At 47.4% G+C, this 20,249-nt stretch overlaps 1 long non-coding RNA gene across 1 annotated transcript in view; it reads left to right on the forward strand.

Annotated features, from left to right (window-relative positions):
* LOC142591668 (uncharacterized) overlaps positions 1–20,249 on the forward strand; it is a 60,852-nt gene that overhangs the window by 17,810 nt on the left and 22,793 nt on the right. Inside the window, exon 2 of the long non-coding RNA XR_012830486.1 lies at positions 10,650–10,944. This is a non-coding gene — a long non-coding RNA (uncharacterized LOC142591668). The remainder of the gene's footprint in view (positions 1–10,649; positions 10,945–20,249) is intronic.

Below are 20,249 nucleotides of genomic sequence, written 5' to 3' on the forward strand. Positions count from 1 at the left end.
GCATACGTCAAGGCTTTCCTCGCCGACAGGACGTTCGCCGTTCGCGTTGGCCGCGCAACCAGCTCGCCACGACCAGTGACCACCGGCGTGCCACAGGGTAGTGTGTTGAGCCCTTTTCTGTTCAACCTCACCCTCGCTCCCATCATCGAGTGCTTGCCGAAAGGTGGTCGCTTCCCTGTGCGTGCTGTTGTCTACGCGGACGACGTCGCTCTCTACGTGCGGGGGCCAAGGAATGCAATCGCCGAGATGCGCCGCGAGCTGCAGGAGGCCCTGAACTCTGTCGCCGGCTTTCTGCGTGCCATCGGATTACAGCTATCGTCGACCAAGAGCGAGGCATTCATGGTACACCCTCACGCTGCCACACGGCGCTACACCGGCCGCGTGCTCGTCGACGGTGTGCCACTGAGTTGGCAACCGACGGTGCGATACCTCGGACTTACAATCGACCATCGCCTCACTTGGCTTCCGGCTGTGCGGCGCCTGCGAGCCGAAACACTCCGTGTTGAGTGCGCGATACGCCGGCTTCTCGCGCGCGGAGACGGCAGCCCCCCATCTTTCGCGGTCAGTATGTACGGTGCGCTAGCGCTCTCGCGAGTGTTTTACGCGTTGCCGCTGTGTGGTGTGCGCGATTCACAGTGGCGCAACATCGACGGCGATCACCGCAGAGTGCTACGCATGTGCCATGGCCTCCCGCGAGCATCACGAGTGGCGGAGACACTTGCAGAAACCGGCGCGTGGCCTCCCTCGTTGACGGCCGATCTCCGCGCGCTCGGCCACATCGAGCGCCTCTCCAGTGCCCACGATGCAAGCCTCATCCTCTCGCAACTACGGCAGCTCCCCGCATCGCGCATGGGCAAGATGCTACAGCTGTACGAGCAAATTGTGACTGACCCGCCAGCCCCACCACCAGTCTGGCCGCCTCCGAGTCTCGCCGTGCCCCTGGATGTGTGTCTCGAACTGCCAGGCGTCCGCTCCAAGCACCGCACGCCTCTCTGCGCCATCATGCAGGAGGCCGCGGCGAGGATAGAGGACGACCTGGCAGGGAGAGCGCACCTGTACACGGATGGCTCGGTACTCGAGGATGGCTCCGCGGCTGCTGCTTGCTACGCCCCGAGCCTCGGCATCGAAAGCCAGTGCCGCCTGCCCTGCCGAGCCAACTCCACCATCGCTGAGCTCGTGGGATTACACCTTGCTGCGGACGCGCTCGAGCAATCACCGCACATCGCTCGAGCGGCGATTATCACCGACTCGAGGCCCGCACTGCAACAGCTGCTTTTGGAGGAGCGCGCCCCGCTGCTCGGCCAGCGTGTTGCGTGCAGACTCCACGCCTTGCAGCAGCAAGGACTTGATCTACGGCTGCAGTGGGTGCCTTCGCACGTTGGCGTCGCCGGGAACGAGGCCGTCGACAAGCTTGCGCGACGCGCACACGATCGCAACACGCCGATCACGCAGCGGGTCAGCTCATTCGACGCCGCGCCGCTCAGGATCCGCCGAGAGCTCCGGCTGCGCCATCCTGACAGCCGAGTTGCGCGGGGACGCCCGCCACGCCATCTCCCGGAGGCCGGCTTCACTAGGCGCGAGCGCGCCTTCCTTCTCGCCCTGCGGACCGGTTCCGTGTGGCCCGCCGAGAGGAGGCATCGCTTGCAACGCGCGCCCTCTCCCCTTTGCCCGGACTGCGGCGCGACGGAAACGTTGCAACACCTGATCTGTGAGTGCCCTGCTCTCTCGCCGGCGCGCTCGGCGCTTACACAAGTGTACCGTGCGCGGAACTTGCCGTGTGCTACGCTGGACGACCTGCTGCATCCCTCGGGCTGCATTTCGCAACACAGGCGCCTTTTCCGTGCGCTCTTGGCCTTCGCCGAGGACGCGGCGCTTCAAAGCCGCCTGTAAACATGCCCCACCCACGGCCTTGCCGCTGCGGCTGTCGCCGCCGCGTTTTTATTTCTTTCTCACTCATCTTTTAATTCCCCTTTTCCCCCTGTGCAGTGCGGTTGAGGTGTCCTCTGCGGAGAGACAGTTACTGCACTGCACTTAATCCCATATTTTCAACTCTACTTCTTTAGAATCTCTTTATGGGGAGGGCAAGAGGAGAGGAGTTGAGAGGAGCGACCATAGGGCACGGCCTTTTAAATCGGCGCACGTGGGCGCGCGCTGATCTTGGAAGCCTTGCAAAGGAAACGGCGTTGCTTTCCCACTCTCCTGACAGATAGCACCAATTACGTCGGCCTCCTAAAACGCCTAGATAATTTGAAAGTAGCGACACTCTCCTCCCTGCGGCGCTTTCCTCCTTGATTATCCTTGCCTTTTCTCCTTGGCTCCCGCGGACGGGCCGCAGCATTCTGTGGAGGCACGTTATTTTGGACCAGTTGCACGGCCCAGTGGTGTTGAAAATTTTGAGAAATGCTGCTAACTGCATCGATAATGCTCAAGGTAATGTTTCTGTGGAGGTTGGCTGTTTCCTAACGCCGTATGAACGGGGCATACTGATGTAAAAGGAGCTTTGAGGCGAGATCGATACTGCAGACAATTTTTCTGCGACACGATGAGATGCTTTACTTGGTGCGTCTGAACTAGTATTGCTTGTGGCACATCTCGCTTCGTGTGGCTTATTAAGCCGAAGGCTTAGATGTCTGCTTCAAGGTCGCGTTGTAAGGTATTGGAAATATCACGTTACTCAAGGAATGCCGGAAGCGAACCAAAGCATGTTCAGATGTGTATAAGAGATTATTACTGACTAGCAAAGTTAATTAATGATTGATTAGTGACTCTATTTATATAGAATAAAGTTATTAAGGAGGAATAGGGTGTGCTAAGGAGAATGAAGGTCGATGAAGGTGCATTAAAGAGGATTAGGGCGGATTAAGGTGGATGAAGGAGGATTGCAGTGGAATAGGATGAAATACGTTGCGGTGCTAAACACTATGGCCTGCAGAATATTTCTGGCATTTCTACTTCATGACCGCAATCACGATTGATTGCTCAACCTTCGTAATCAAAGCGCATTGATGCAATAATTTCGGCTCGTGTTGAATCCATAGAAAAAGTTTCGCTACAGAAAAAACCGCAGAAAGGTGTTTTCAGACGTTCGCTAATAAAGCGTAATAAAGCGAAGATTCCAGGCCTCCGCCTAAATCTCGATACCAACAGCAAGCGTGCTTGATCATGTGAACAAATCCTGCACATTTCCTGTATCCATGCTAAAATCAAATAATAATTGTCGCCCACTCATGCGTGCGTGCAAGCGCAGCTCAAAGCAAATAAAAAATAATCCAAGATGTCTTTAGGTAACGCCTAAGAGACGCGAATGCAAAAGTCTTTTGAAGCCTCTGTATTTCACACTAATCCACCTCCATCACCCTTGTGCCACCCTATCCCAAACTAATTCTCCTTAATCCACCCTTATCGGTCTTATTTCTTCATCAGCCTAGTTCACCTTAATCCATCCTAATCAACCTTATTGCTTTCATCCACCCTTATTCTTTTTATTACGCCTTATTCATTGATCATGCACCTGAATCCTCCTTTATACACCCTTAATCCCCTTAATTCACCTTAATATTCTTTAATCCACCTTAATACACCTTAATCCTGGTTCATGCATCTTAATCCACATTCATATATCAAAATACACCTTAATCCTCTTTAATACACCATAATCAATATTTATCGTCTCTAGTCCGCCTTAATTTAATCACTAATACATGATAAATTAACTTGACTAATAATTAATCTCTTATACGCGGCTGGACATGCTTTGGGTCGTTTCTGGCCTTGCTGCGTCGCGTGATATTTTCTGTTCACTACGCGATTCCGAAACAGAGATCTAGAGACTTTCGCCTTAAAGCTTAAAAAAAGACGCAATATGGACTAGCTAACGCTAATCACCTGGAATACCACGGGTGTACTTGCCGCTAATTTTTTCGGGGCTGCCTTTATTGTATGACTGACTCACTCATCGACGTAAACTGAAAATAATAGCTCCTCTACAAGCCGCTATTTCGATTTTAGGATAAGCAGGCAACGTGTCCTAACAATAACGAAAAATGCGATCGAGAGGCTGTATCATTCCTCCGAATTCTCCACAGCGGGAAACAACCTACAGTGCTGCATTTCCGACTGAATAACAAGAGTTGGCGACGTGCGAGGTGATGGAGTCCCACAGGAATATTATGCATACTGAGGACATCCCCATTTTTATGCAACTTATAAATTGCCGCAGCAAAAACGCTAGTGAGCAGGCCGGGAGAACTAAAAAATGCAGCATTAGGGAGTGCTTTGATACGAGCAATAAGAAAGACGCCTCACCTCGCAAACAACATTGTTCGTTGATGGAACAAAGTTCTTTCCGCCAATATCATGGAGTCACTGCTTCCTGTGCATGCCGTCGCGCTTTTTGATGTGGTATCACAAATGTTGCATAACCATCTTCAGGCGTCTTGCTGTAGTTATATGCGCAACAGCACGGCATAGCGCTAGCACAGAAAGCAGGAAACAGCGTACAACGTTTGTTCCACCGATCTAAAGTGCCGAGCCAGCCGAGCTGAGGAGAAAAATGGTGTGGACGAAAAAGAAAAGCACAAACAAAACCCAAGACCCGCGTGTTTCCAAGGGCGTGGAGACCAATCGTCATGCGGAAAAATGGGGGCAAAACTGGTTGCTGCGGGGGCGGAGACGCGCAAGGGGCGAGGAGGTCGTGCGGCGGCGGCAGAGTTCAAAGAGTGGCGGTACTTTCAAATTATCAAGGAACTTTATATACGTTTGCTACGCCGAGCTAAAGCGCCGAGCCAGCCGAGATGAGGACAAAAATGGCGCGGATGAAAAAAAAAAACCACAAGAAAAACCCCAAGATCCGCGCGTTTCCAAGGGCAACGGCAGGGAGACCAATCGTCGTGCAGAAAAACGGACGCAAGACCGCTTCCCACCGAGGGGAGGGCGAACGCGCAAGGGGCGAGGAGTTCGCGCAGCAGCGGCAGAGTTCAAAGAGTGGCGGTACTTTCAAATTAGCAAGGGACTTCACTGCCGCCAAAGCAGCGGAGTTTCCGATACCGGGTTGCGGTGCTTGACTTCAGACTGGGCTTTTTGTTTCTTGATAGAGGTGCTTCGATATCGAACAAAGCTAGTGAGAGGTAGAAAACACTACCGGTACACCAACCCACTCACCGATCTTTTTTGGCTCGATGGGTGATTTGATGCTTGTGTGGAATCACTGCACGCTTACGGCTCCTTTCTGTGGCGACTATGGCTTTGCTGTTAGGTTTTCTTTTTCAGCTGATTGCCTAAGCTACTGAGACAAGTAATTCGTCAGGATAGCTCGAAGTTTTCAGGCGTGTAACTTGCGCTTGAAAACTGCCATTTAGTCTGCGGTGGGAGGACCGGTCGAAACATTAGGGAAGCAGGCGTGAACAATAGCCCTCTTTACTAGTTTACTGTCTGCTGATGAGAAGGGCAGAAGTCGCTTGTGCGCACAGGGTTCATATGTCGAGCAAACATCATCATTAGAAAACACGAGCTTGAGGTCGAACAAATGAAGTTGTTTACCTTCTGCTTTTTCTATACCGGGTGTTCAAAATTAAGCTTTATGCTTTTCTTAAAATTAGCCACAGCGAGGCACGCGAACATCACCTGTGCAAATAAACTTTGTGGCAAGGGGGAGAAAAAGTGATGTGGTACTTATCGCTCTCAGCTGCCCAATAAAATAAATGTGAATGATTAACTTTTTATTGACTGCAGTAAGGGTGCATATTTGTATCCAAAAGTTAGAGGCAGTCGTGTTTCTACACAGAATCAGTTGGAATAATTTTTCTAACGTCCCTCTTTTCCGAGATATCCGACTCCAAGTTTTGATTGTCCTTCACATGATTACGCATGGAAGAGGGTGAGGACCGACGCAAAGCTCCTCCTTCATGTGTAGCGGCCGTTGCGTGCGGCCTTTAGTCTCACGACAGGGCGGAGGCATGGGCAAAGATGATAACTGTTCCCCTTCCCCTCTCGGCTGGCGAAATCAAGATATGACAGCGGGGTGTGCCGTGCAGTTGTTGCTCTTGATTTCAATAAAACTTACAGTACTTGGAAATCAGCGGTCACTTTATTTGCGCAGCCCAAGCATGGACCATGCCCGCTCGTTTAGTCCCCATTCCACACGTGCACTGCCCTGCGGCTTCTCCGCTCACGCCATTATGTCGGCATGGTACCTGCCGCCATAGTTACAGCCGGCGCTGTCGCATGTTACGACAGCGGTTCCGGGTTCTTTGATTTTTTCATTGAGCCAGCCGACAGGGGAAGGGGTACAGTTATCATCTTTGCCCATGCCACCGCATGTTGTCAGACTGAAAGCCGCACGCAACAGACGCGTCACACCAGGGAGGAGCTTTGCTTCGGTCCTCTCTCTTACATGCGTAATCAGGCGAACGACAATTAAAATTTCGAGTGAAATCTGGCCCCACAGTCACGCTAGAATAATTCTTCCAACTGATGCTGTGTATAAACACGACTGCCTCTAATTTTTCAATAAAAACAGCACACCTACTGCAATCAACCAAAAGGTAATTATTCTATTTTAGTTACTTTGGAAGCTGGCCCCATAACTTATTTGCACAAGTGGCCTTCGCGCCCCTCTCAGTGCCGAATTATAGGAAAACCATAAAGCTTGATTTTGAACCCCCAGTATAACACCTTGTGTCGCGCAATAAATTTCAGTTGGCAGTAAGTGCTTGTCCTCGCTTTTTCCTGTGTTCCCTGTCCCGATTCGCGCTGTATCACACAGTCCAAAATAGAAAACCATCTAGCCCAAACCATCTTCTAAGCCCGTCTAAGCTCATATTCGCCTACGTCACCAGGAAAACTGTTACTGCCTAGGTCTGCACGGATACCTGGACCGCAAGTCTCTTTTCTCCAGTTCAGCGAGAAAAAAAAAAAAAGAAGACGACACAAGCGTTTCGCTTCCTGCAATGATAATGAAGTTCTTGCGGAAACATGTGTGAGAAGAAGTGCACCAGTCTTACTCGATTGACATCTAACAAGCTGTATTCGGACAATTTTGCACGTTGTAAACGTGCTAGCAGCGTTCCCTGACGTTTGGAGCTAGGTTGCATGGATTCAGTGACATCTCACATAACGACCATCATGATATAACAACAAGCCCAACATGCAACTTCAGTCCAATTGAGTCATGCCTCCTTCAGTGCATGTAATACAACCAGTTCTCCGAAAGTTATAGGGCCAACCATTAACCACGATTAAGCTGTACCCTATCAGAAATGAGGCAATGCTAAAAAATTATCCGGACCGCACGCACTGTGGCAATTGATGTAAGCGAAGCTTACAGTGGTGCTTTCGTTGATCGATGGTAACTGGCGGTGACGCTTACGGCGAATGTTGAAGTTCTTCAGCGTTTAGTGCTATTCGAGACTGGTGAGTTGATGTCAGGCCTGAGCTTGCGTGCACCAGCTGTGTTTGTCTACGCACAGCACTGAGCACACAGCGTTTGCTTGAGCTGTCCCTGCGCGATTTTTTAGCATGGGAAAAGTATGGCATTGTCATTGCCTCACACTGGACAATTAAATTGTGCAATCGCGGCAGAAATTTTGCCAATTAATTGAATTACGCAAATATACGACCAAGTCTACAGTATGACTAGGAGGCACAGGGTAGTCGGGGACTCCGGACTAACTTTTACCACCTAGAATGGGTTAACGTATACCAAAATAGAAGTACACAAGAACTCTTACATTTCGCCATGGACGAAATGTGGCGACCGAGGTCGGGGTCCAACCCGCCACCTCTAGCAACGTCATAGCCACAGCACAATCGCAGAGGGTACAGAAGTGTTGATTTGATTGGCAGCTGCTTTCATAGTATCGTCTAGATGCTGCGTCGCCTCAATGCGGCTTACCGTCAGCACACCCTACGTCAGTTTCGCGCTGGAGAAATGTTTTGTGGGGTTAATTTTTAAGAAATAGCGGCAACGTTCTAAGTTAAATATAGCCAGTTTTTAGATAACCGCAGCTCCGCCTAGTTATAGCGTTTACTTGCTTTCAATGCCTTTTACTTCTCCCGTGCTCCCTCCATGTATGTGAACTTTACGCTCACGCCTAAAATATCACTCAGCTGTTTGGAGAGCAAAGTCACAGCGAACTAGTGACAGCATGCAGTTTGCGAGCATGTATGGCACCACGTACACCTTGCGTACGCTGTGAATCCAGCGTACCCGCTGGTGTCAGAAGCACAAGCGCACCGGCAACTGAAAAAACTTCGTTCCAAGTGGGCGGTTCTCCCAGTTAGCACAGTTTATGACGCAGCAATGTATACGCGACATTGCAAAGCTCCGCTAGCAACGTGACACGGCTTGGTTCAAGCGTCTTCTGCTCCACGGAGAATTGCCGTTCTTTCGGGTTTTCCACAAATAAAATAAATTGTACACCTATCAACGCATCATATTATCTTACGTATGAAAATTCTGACATAGCTTAGTAACTGCAGGCAGTGAATCACCTGGCTGGATTACCATATGTGACTGTAAGGCAAAAATGGCGTGTACTAAAGGACTTCACATCGCAAGGGTGAATGTAAAAATATAGAGATAAATTGCTTAGCCCCGTGTAGTACAGACAGCTATTTGACGCTCTTCAAGGCGTCTTGCCCAGTGACGTGCCATACACAGATAGATAAAGTCACGCTGGCGACCCAACGTTTAAAGGGCTCTATAAAACTGCTTTCGTGTTAGTGAACTGAAGTAAATAAAAAATATATGCGTAGGAAAAATTAAGAAGCAAGAACTTCTTTTACAAGAAAAGTAGTCCTACGAAGCTGTCTGTAGAAAAGACAATATGGGGTAACGCCCTTCAACAACAAACTTGACAGTTGACGTGAAGTAAAGGGCACTCAGCCTCACTTAAAAAGAGGAAGAGTTAAACAGGTTGTCACCGAAAGAGATCGGCAAGATCGAGAGCGATTAGACGGACGCACCAGAAAAGGTCGGTGGGAATTGTCCTCTCGCCCGATGAGTTCTGAATGAACACAACTCAAATGCCTCCACTTGCCAACCGTCATCGGAAAAAAAAAACGACCAGTGCGAATCGGACGTGGACCTAAAGCTAGGATGGCGACACGAACACTTCTGGGAAATGTGCTTTTAAACTTTTCTTCTTGTTCCCCTCACAATCTTTTTCGCTATGACACTTTACTAGCTGCTCACCCAGTCGACAATCTACTTTTCATGATGAGATTCAGCACTATCACGTCAGAAGGCCCCGCCGCATATACTTGGCGCCTTTTCTTCTTTTCTTTTTTTGCTTGACTCAAGAGAGACAAATCGCACCTTCAGAAAAAGACGGCAACGCTAATAAGGTGTTTATTTCCGCTGTTGAAACGTATTTATTTAGAAGTGTTTGAATAAAATTATTTCAATAATTCAACCCACGCATTTTTGAGAGTGTGTAGGTTCCTTCCCCAATTTCGTTCATCGTTCACCGTGGGATCGTTCCCTTCGGTATTTAGTACGCCCAGCATTGGGATTGTCTGATGGCCCTCTTATGAACAGTTCTAGAGTACGAGCTCTATGATTATTTATTTACTTATTTATTTACTCATTCATTCATTCATTTTAGAAAGTACTGCCAGTCTGAATGCCAGACTTGAGGCAGGTTCTGAATACGAGACCTGGTTCTCTTTCTCTCTGCTATTTATCAGAACCATTAAGCTCGCTGGAATGCTGTGGTGCCATAAACTCCGTGTTGAGGCAGTGTTTACGAAGTACAAACTCCACGGGTGTCTCTAAAAGATTAGTCGCAACTTCCGTATATCTGTACTGCTGTATTTCTCAGCTGTGTTAATTCTAGCTGTTGCTTTGTACAGGATTTTTCCAGCAAGACTAGTAAATTATGCTTAGGTACTACATAAAGAATCGTAGTAAGTTTGCAAGCTTCCTTATTTGGCATGCATGCACATTTCAAATCAGCGCAGAAAACAACGTCAACACAATGGCGACAGAATGAGCTCTGCCTACCAACTGTAGAGCAGCACACAAAAGAAAAAAAAAACCTAAGCTGCATGTACATGCTATTGACTCATATCATGGGATAAATCAGTAAGCAACTGCGTCTTGCAATATAACAATAAGAAACTCGGATGCAGGTTGGCATGCTGTCTTTGTGCATCTTGCAGGCTACACACTACATTATATATCAACGCAGTAATATGGGTGTGCTGGTTTATGCAGTTATAGGTACATTTGGAAATTCAGTACCAATGTTAGCCCTGTCTTCTTGGGCATGGTGTGTCTCTTCATACGTGCGCACTCTTGATGAACTGTGGACGTGTATTCATCGCCCACACTTTAAATCAGTCTTCTTTAAACTACGGGTGAAGACGCCAAATCGGTCATAAGTTTTTTTTTCCTAGAATGAAGGCAAATTCAGCGATATGTTCATTCTGCTTGCTGTAACAGAGATGAATTTTTAGTCTTCGTGACCACACTCTGTCGACGCGGTTTTCTTTAGGAATAATGTAACTATATAGATAAATAACTTATAATGTAACATAGTATAATCAATATGATATAATACTATAATACTCTATAATATAATATCTATTATAGTGGGCAGGAAAGAGCAGCTAGCATGCAGACGTCCCAAATCTTTCTCTCCTCACAGATGGTATGGATGTGCGCCACCGGCGAGCGACCCCCGCAGCTTGATGCGTCATGAGACCTTTGGTGCCGCTCGCCCCGGCGCAGTCCTGTGCTACAGCCAGAACAATGTTGCCCGGCCACATCGAAAGAAAAAGTCGGAACGTCACCTCACTTCCCATGGATTCAGCATCGCCGTCATCCCTGTCATCATCGGATCAGCCGCCTTTAAAGACCGCCTCTGTCATCGTTCTTCTTCAGTGGCCAGAAAACAACGGCTACAATGCGAACGTCCCAAATCTTTCTTTGCCTCAATGCAGGTCAGTCCCAGCCTTGCTTTGCATTGTAAGCGCTCCAGCAATACTAGTTTTCTGCTCTTTCCATGCCCAAACACCATGTTTATCATTGTCTGTGACTTTGCGTATGTCATGAAACTTTTGTTTTTTGGGGGTGATGTCAAAGCGGATCCCGGGCCTCCGATAAAGGACCCTAGCAAAACTTATAACGAGCTTCTTGCTTTGATCAAGACATTTATTGCTAAAATGTACAAAAATTATGCAGAGGTGCTCTAAGAACTTTATACAGTAAAGGAAATTCAGATGAATCTAGAAAAGCAAATGACGGATATAAATGACAGGTTGACAGGTTGACAGGTTAAGAAAAATTTGCAACATCTGAAAACTGTGCCAAGGTATAAATTGCCCGAGCAGTAACTGAGGCTGTGGGTAGGGAAACGGCCTGCATTCATAGTTGTTTTGATGAATTTGAAGATCGTTCAAGCCACGATAACTTAATATATGGTGGCCATGCTGATGACCAGACAGAAGTGTGGGCGGATTCTGAAAAAAAAGGGCGGGACATAATTTCTTGTACGCTCAAAACGAAACTGTCGAATGAGGCCATATTTCGTGCCCACAGAATGGGGAGGTTTTCGCCAAACAAATGTCATCCGATAACAGCAATGTTCAACTGTTTTAAAAGAAAAAGCCAAATATTTTCCTCAAAATCCCAACTGAAAGCGACAGCTATCACTGTACGTGAAGATTTTCGCATTTATACCCGCACAGCACGCAAAAAAGTAATCGAGTTTGGAAAAACTAGCGGTGAACGATTTTCAGTGTGACACAACAAATTGATAATCAAGAAGAAGGCTTATATGTCAAGATTATCATCATCATCAGCCTGGCTACGCCCACTGCAGGGCGATGACCTCTCCAATGCTTCTCCAACTACCCCGGTCATGTGGCCATGTTGTCCACGCAATTGTGGCCACGTTGTCCCTGCAAACTTTTCAATCTCGTCCGCACTCCTGCCTTTCTACCGCCCCCCTACTATGCTTCCCTTCTCTCGGAATCCAGTCCCTAAGCCTTCATGAGGATAGGTTACCTTCTCTCCTCAATACATGAGGAGATTCTTTTTCTTGATTTGAACTAAGATGTCATTAACTCGCGTTTGTTCCCTCACCCAATCTGCTGTCTTCATATCCCATGACGTTACGCCCATCATTCTTCTTTCCACGGGTCCTATAACGTAAAAATATACCAATCTCCTGACGTCAAACTTCCGCAACCGCCGACGTAAGCAACCGGCGGTGACCCGCAGGGTTGCCTGAACAGACCAATAAAACGCTCCCCTCGTTTATTGGAGGTCACTTTGTTTGCTTGAAAAACGAAGAACACTGCCTACTACTGAGCGGCTTGTCGTATCGACTTGGCTGACAAGAGGCTGGGAGCACGCTCAAGGGGAGAGGGGCTCATTGGGGCCGAGCCACTGCACTTAAAATTGATAACCGGATGAAAAGGGTGGTGCCGGAGTCTTTGATTGGTCCGCTTTCCCTTACTTAGCTTGCGGTGGCTGCGAAAATCACGGCGGCATGCAACTGAAGCTTAAGAATGACGCTAAAACGGATCCTCAGCAAAGAAGAGTTGGCCGAACGAGGTTGTAAAAGTGCCGAAAGTACTCAAAATGATTACATGGCCACGCAAAAAAATTTATTATAAACCCATGTTCTCCGGCAGGTGCGAGTAGCCTGTGCCTGAGCGATCGGCGGCAGTCAACTTTTATTCCTTTCGGAACGGGGCATCCTGCGGCTATTGAGAAGAAAATTCAGTTTTGTTCGGCATATTAATGTATCTTTAACGCGTAGACGTCACATTGACGGGGTGAGTTTTCGCGGTTTTGTGACGTCGCGTGACAGGCAGTTGAAGTGAATGCAACCCGAAAACTTACGACGAATATCCCAGAGCTAATGGCTCTGGGACGGCAAACCTGCTGCTAGCCTGTCTGAGTAGCTCTGCCTACATTTACCGTTATTTTCATTATTTTCTGGTAATATTACTGGTAAGAACGGTTCAAGACGTCTGTCGACTCGAAAAGGTACCTTCCGTATCGGAGACCGATGGTTGCTGCGCCACCCGCCACCTCACAAGGTGCTAGAAGAAACCAAGCTGGCACCGACGAGCACCGTGCCATGACCTCCTAAGGGCTGACACCGCGTCAGAAACGCCAGCTGGTTTGTACAAGCGAGCCTGACTGCAAGCGACAAGACACTGAATCTGAAGACGAGTCAACTATCATCGAGGACGACAACGTGGCGAACCCTTCAGACCTAGACATGGACGAGGGTGGTTCCCGATTTGTGCGCCATCGTAAAGACAGGGCGGAGGGCATTCCAGTGTTAATCATTGCATCATCCCAAAGAGATGATTTAAGGCAAGTAAACCCTATTGTCCTCTATTCTGAGATTGAAACGATTCTCGGTGAAGCACCAGTGAAGAGCCACTTCACAGCACAGGGAGCATTGCTCTTAGATATAGAGGCGGAAGGACAAGCCAACGTCCTTCTAGAGACCAAGAATATCGGCGGCATAGTCATATCTGCCTGTGTCCCACAGCGTTATATGAAAAACACTTGCATTGTTAAAGGAGTCCCTAAATGGTACTCGGATGAAGAGCTGCTCACCTACCTGAGACCTCAGCGAGTATTGCATGCAAGAAGAATCATCCGTCGGGTCCAAACCTCGTCATCTGAATGGGAGTCAAGGCGCACTAACTTGGTGGTTCTCACATTTGCTCCAAATTCTGAACGCCCGGAGAAGATCAACCTTGGTTTCACCAGACACCAGCTTGTCGACTACGTGGAGACTCCAAGGCGCTGTTTTAAGGGTCAGCGCTTCGGACATATCGATAAGTACTGTCGTGGGGTACAGAGGTGCAAGCGCTGTGGGGGACCTCATGACTTTAAGACGTGTGCAAGTAAAGACAACTTTGTGTGCGCAAATTGCGGTGGTGACCATCCTGCTAGCTACGGTCGATGTCCTGCGCGGACAGCTGCTCAGCGAAGAAATAAGTTGTTTGTTCTGGGTCCAAAGAGTGCAAGCGCACCATCGAACACGAAGAAGACGTCCAGAGCGCCACAACTAACTGGTTTGGAAACAGAGTACGCATCTCATTTCCGGCGTCTCACACCGATAAACGAAGTTATTGAGCCAACGCAAACGGTCACAGCCGCTGAGAAACCTGTTCGAAAAGAGTCCGAAAAACGCACCTATGCGGCCGCAGTAAACCGACCTCAAGTACCACTTGGAAACAGTCAGCAGGAAAACTGCCAGCATGTGATACGCGCTTTGTTCAAGGCACTGCATTCCCACGTCGCGAAGATGCCTGCTAGTTCAACGAAGGATATGCTGGAAGCAGTGCTGGCTCTTGAGTCAGTAATACTCTGCTTTACTTCCACATACCCTCAGTAGCATAGTGGCGATTTCTCGCCCACTTGGTCCATTCCGTCGTCCAAAAGTGCCCTTATTCATGCAATGGAACTGCGCCGGTATTCTACAGCGTCTTTCTGAACTCAGCCTTTTCCTTCGAAACATACCTATACCAATTCTAGCCCTCTCGGCGGCCGGCCTCCCAAATGGAAGGACGACCCCAGGGTACATCAGACATGGAAATCCGAGTATACCGTCATTTTCAAATGGAAGTGCGATGATATACATCAGGCGAGAAATAGCTCACGTCACCTTACCAGTGCAAGACCTTTGTTCTACCTTCTTGGAAGTCGCCGCTGTGCAAGTGTGCCAAGGGAAACGAAAACTCAGTGTGGTGCCGGTGTATATAAGTCCGCGCAGGAAGGTCTCCATGGAGGCGTTTATAAAGGACCTTTTCATTCGCTGCCCCTCTCCTAGAATAATTTGTGGCGACTTTAACGCACATCATTCGCTTTGGGGAGATAAAACTGCAGATTCCGGAGGCAAGGAACTTGTCACAGCCGCGGATACTGCTGACTTATGTATCGCGAAAGATGGCAAACCGACTTTCTTCAGACCACCAGATTCATGGAGTGCCATAGACTTCGTGATCCATTCTACAGACCTTGTCGTATCGTCAACGGCCCCAGACAGGTTGAGCAGTGACCACTTTCCGATCTTCACCAACATCACCGGATTTCACACTGCTGGGCGACAATTCTGTGCTGTGACACGCTGGGAGACATACAGAGAAGCGTTGGATGAATCCCCTGGTGAGCTGTTCGCAAATATGCTGCGGAGCAAAAGAGTGGCTACCTCAATGTTCAAACTGCCAGATAATTTCCCTACTCTTGATTTGAAACTAATGAACCTCTGCGCAGCGCGTAGGAGAGCGGAGCGAAAACTAATGAGAAAAACGGGAAATCCGTCGGCGAAAACTGAACACAACAGGATAAACGCTGTCATCCGTCGTCACACAAGAAGGTTAAAACGAGTTCAATGGGCTGCTTTCTGTGAGAGTTTATCGGCGTTTACTCCTATGACAAGGATATGGTGAGTAATGAATAGCCTATCCGGAAAGATTCGCCTACACAGGCCATTCGAAGCACTTGCTTTAGAGCAAGGAAAAGATTTGCAAACCCTTGCAGAAGATTTTGCAGACGTATACACATCTGGCAGATCAGCAGGAGTATCGAACCCTCTGTTGTCTGAAGCATTCGATACCATGGATACGCCGTTCACCTTTCGTGAATTGGATTTGGTGCTTAGCAAATTAAGAAGACGCTGTGCTGTGGGTCCCGATTTGATCAGCAATCAGATGCTGACAAATCTGCCATATGAACGAAAACGAACCCTTCTGGGCATAATTAATCACGTCTGGAGCACAGCAGAGATCCCAGACGCGTGGAAGACAGCATGGGTGGTGCCAGTGCTCAAGTCCGGAAGGGATCCTTTTGATTTGGATTTTTCTTTTGTTCGGTGAAATCATGCAAAATCAGTGTGTACACGTGATATCAGATGGGGAGCTATCGCGGTTTTCGTGACCCAGTATGGAGGACAGGTAATGCGGGGGGTCGTCAAAAAAGCTTTTGACCGATTGCGGAGGGCTGATTGCAGAATTGGAATAGAAATGTTTGGAATAACTTTACGTTATAGAACTTCAGGGCTCGTTGCGTCGTCCTCAATTTAATTACAACAATTTTTGTTCGCCTCCAGGTTTCTGCCCCGTAGCTGAGTACAGGTAAGACAAAGCTGTTACACACTTTTCTTTTGAGGGATAATGAAAACCTGCTGTTCATCATCTGAGAATCCACGCTAAACGCACCCCAGCCCATTTTTATTCTCCTGATTATTTCCGTCTCATGATCCGGATCCGCCGTCACTACCTGCCCTAAGTAAATGTATTTCCTTACCACTTCCAGTGCCTCGCTACCTATTGTAAATTGCTGTTCTCTTCCGAAACTGTTAAACATTACTTTAGTTTCCTGAAGATTAATTTTTAGACCCATTCTGCTGCTTTGCCTCTCCAGGTCAGTGAGCATGCATTGCAGTTGGTCCCCTGAGTTACTAAGCAAGGCAATATCATCAGCGAATCGCAAGTTACTAAGGTATTCTCCATTAACTTTTATCTCCAGTTCTTCCAAATACAGCTCTCTGAATACCTCCTGTAAACAGGCTGTGAATAGCATTGGAGAGATCGTATATCCCTGTCTGACGCCTTTATTTATTGGGATTTTGTTGCTTTCTTTATAGAGGACAACGGTGGCTGTGGAGCCGCCATAGATATCTTTCAGTACTTTTACATACATACAGCTCGTCTACACCCTGATTCCGCAATGCCTCCATGACTGCTGAGGTTTCGACGGAATGAAACGCTTTCTCGTAATCAATGAAACCTATATATAAGGGATGGTTATATTCCGCACATTTCTCTATCACCTGAATGATAGTGTGAATATGATCTATTGTTGAGTAGCCTTTACGGAATCCTGCCTGGTCCTTTGCTTGACAGAAGTCTATGGTGTTCCTGATTCTATTTGCGATTACCTTAGTAAATAGTTTGTAGGCAACTGTCCGTTGCCTACAAACTGTAAGCTGATCGGTCTATAATTTTTCAAGTCTTTGGCGTCCCCTTTCTTATGGATTAGGATTATGTTAGCGTTCTTCCACGATTCCGGTACGCTCGAGGCCATGAGGCATAGCGTATACAGGGTGGTCAGTTTCTCTTGAACAATCTGCCTACGATCCTTCAAGAAATCTGCTGTTGCCTTATCCTCCCCAGCTGCCTTCCCCCTTTGCATAGCTTCCAAGGCTATCTTCATTTCTTCCGGCGTTACTTGTGGAATGTCAAATCCTTCTAGACTATTCCCTCTTCCATTATCGTCGTGGATGCCACCTATACTGTATAAATCTCTATAGAACTCCTCAGCCACTTGAACTATCGAACTATTTTATCCATATTAGTAATGATATTGCGGGCTTCGTCTCTTGTCGGTTACATCTGATTCTTGCCTATTCCTAGTTTCTTCACTGTAGCGATGGCGTAGAGGTAGAGCATCCGCCTCACGTGCAAGACAACCATGGTTCAAGTCCCGGTGCCGCGCAATTTTTCACCGTATTAAAAAAAATTCGCGTGTTGATAAAATTGCATAAACAGGCCTGGGGTGAGGTCTGATCCCGGTGACCAGAACCGTCAATGCGCATTCCCTCACCACAGCAGGATTGGCAACCCTGGTGCAGTACTTAGCCACAACCTCCTATATGAATACAACAATCAATCCTCGGCTTGCATGTATCACCCATCTACGAACAGCGTCTGTGAGTACGAGTCCGGAAACGAGGCTGATGAATCATCCTTGCATCCTTTCCAAGCCGTCGCTCCATCTTCTGCGCATGACGCACTTCCTGCATAGCTAAACTCGGACACACGCCGCCTTGCACCTGATATCAATCTGCCCATTTCTAACATGCGTAGTGTTGTACATAAACATGATGATATATCTTCCCTAATCGATGCATGCATAGCCGACATTGTTACTTTAACAGAGACCTGGCTGTCGTCAAAAATATCCAACAAAGAAGTATTCTAATGCCTACATTATTGTATCTAGCGGTGTGACCGTGGTACTACATTAGGTGGCGGCATGCTTATCGCAGTGGCTGATAGGATCAAATCCTTTCATATTCCTCTTGCTTCCGGTTCAGAAGCAATCTGCGAAGGCATTGGAATGAAGCACCGCGACGTTATTTTTTGCGCATGTTATAGGCCACCGAGCGCTTCCTCTACGTTATGCGCTGAACTTCATGACCTCCTTAATACCATCGTACCAAGGCTTCCACACTCACCAATTTTCTTAATGGGGCGTTTCAATTTCCCCAACATAAACTGGTCCTACCCTGTGTCAACTGTATCCAACTCATCCAGTGATAGCAAGGCATTTCTCGATTTGTGTTTTAATTTCCATCTTACTCAGCTGATTACTCAACCAACTCGAACTACAGCAACAAGTGCTAACAACCGGGACTTAGTTTTGACTACCGCTCCGGTTCTTGCCAATTCTTTAAGTATTTTGCCAGGGCTTAGCGATCATTGTTTTATTCATTTCCAGCTTAAAAAAAACGTCAACCGTCCCAATAGCAAACAAAAATACATTCGAGGCTAGAGGAAAGCTGACTACGCATCAATGAACACACAACTTCGAGCTTTTGTAGAAGAATATATATATATATATATATATATATATATATATATATATATATATATATATATATATATATATATATATATATAAAAGAAGAATATCTGCCGGACTTCTACACTCGGCGTATTGAACAGAATTGCTCACTTTTTAAAAATAAAGTTAATTATATGTACAAAATACTTGCCCCTGCGATCAGCGTAGTTTAATGCATCTCTAAAACGTATCTTCAACAGGAAAAAGCGGCTGTTTCGCCAAACTAAATAACGGAATGCAACTGATAGCTGCCATGCGTATCAGCAGGTTGCTACACTGTTTAAAAACGTAAGCAAAAAAGCTAAACGTGTTTTCTTTTACAATGCACTTCCATCTCTGCTGAAAAAACTAAAAAAATACTAAGATACTAAAAATATTTAGAAAATTGTCGAGGGTTTCAAGTATAACACAATATCGTTAACTGATGTAGATGGTGCTCTTTTTCCGCACGAAGATTGTTGTTCTGTTTTCAATGAAGGGTTTTCTAAATCATTTTTGAATAACTTGTTGTCCTTTACTTATCCAATTTAAGTCAAGATGAATTTTCCTCAAATGGAGCCCTCTTTAGTTGATTACGATGGTGTCGTGACCTTGATTCGCAAATTAAAAATTTCGTCGTCGTCAGGAATAGGAGATATTAATTCGAAGTTTTCGAAAAATACCGAAGTCTACTTTTCCGTAATTTTGTGCAACATGTCTTCGCAGTCTATTCTGTCGTGCTCATTACCAAAGGACATTAAAGTCGGCAAAGTGTTTCCATTATCTAAGTCTGGCGACGTGCATTCACCTTTAAATTACACGCCGATTTCTCTAACAAGTGTTGTTAAGAACGGCCAGCTGCAGTGCAAGTTTTGCCAACCAGTTGCGACTGTGGAGGCAACATCGCGGGAGCATCACCGCTAACCTTTAGCCACGGCATGACTAAGTCAACTTTGTGTCATGAACAATACGGGCATCCTCCACTCTCCGTCGCTAGGATGCGTTCGACGAAGCAGGCTTTGTGCTGAAACCGTCACCGTTGCGCTCTAGCCTCTTCGCCGTTGTGACTGAAGGAGTTCGACTAAGCAGGCTTTGTGCGCAACAGCACAACCCCGACCTGATCTGCTACGGGTGGGGGAGTTGACGCGGGAACGCCGACGCAGCTTCTTCCCACGCACCGACCGATACGCAAGACAACGCGCTAACCGGAACGGCTCCAAGTTCTCCGAAGCCCCTCTGACGTCAGCTCCGGACAATCGCACCTGTGTGTATGCGTCTGTGCGTGTTTGTGTGTAACCCGTCCCAGAGAGAGGCGGCCTGTTTAAAATGACTAAACGAACGTTCGCGTCACCTTTTATCGGGAGAGGACCGAGTGTTTAAAAACCGCTGTTGTGCGGCTGCTCAGGACACTCTCTCTCAAGCAGTCATGTTAGACTGATGTACTTTCTCAAACAGTCATGTTAGACTGATATAAATACTGTAAATAAATCCATATTTCTCGTTCTCGATGAGAAGCAGTCCTTCCCTTCATCAACGTCCTCAGCGTAGATAAGTTGCAGGACCACATGGGCCAGCTACCTTCTAATTCATGCCCGACTCCAATCTTGACAACGGATCACGAGCGATGGGATTGAACCCCCAATCATAACAGTGTGGAATGCAAGAT

Source organism: Dermacentor variabilis, chromosome 8 (assembly GCF_050947875.1).
Source record: "Dermacentor variabilis isolate Ectoservices chromosome 8, ASM5094787v1, whole genome shotgun sequence".
Taxonomy (NCBI): domain Eukaryota; kingdom Metazoa; phylum Arthropoda; class Arachnida; order Ixodida; family Ixodidae; genus Dermacentor; species Dermacentor variabilis.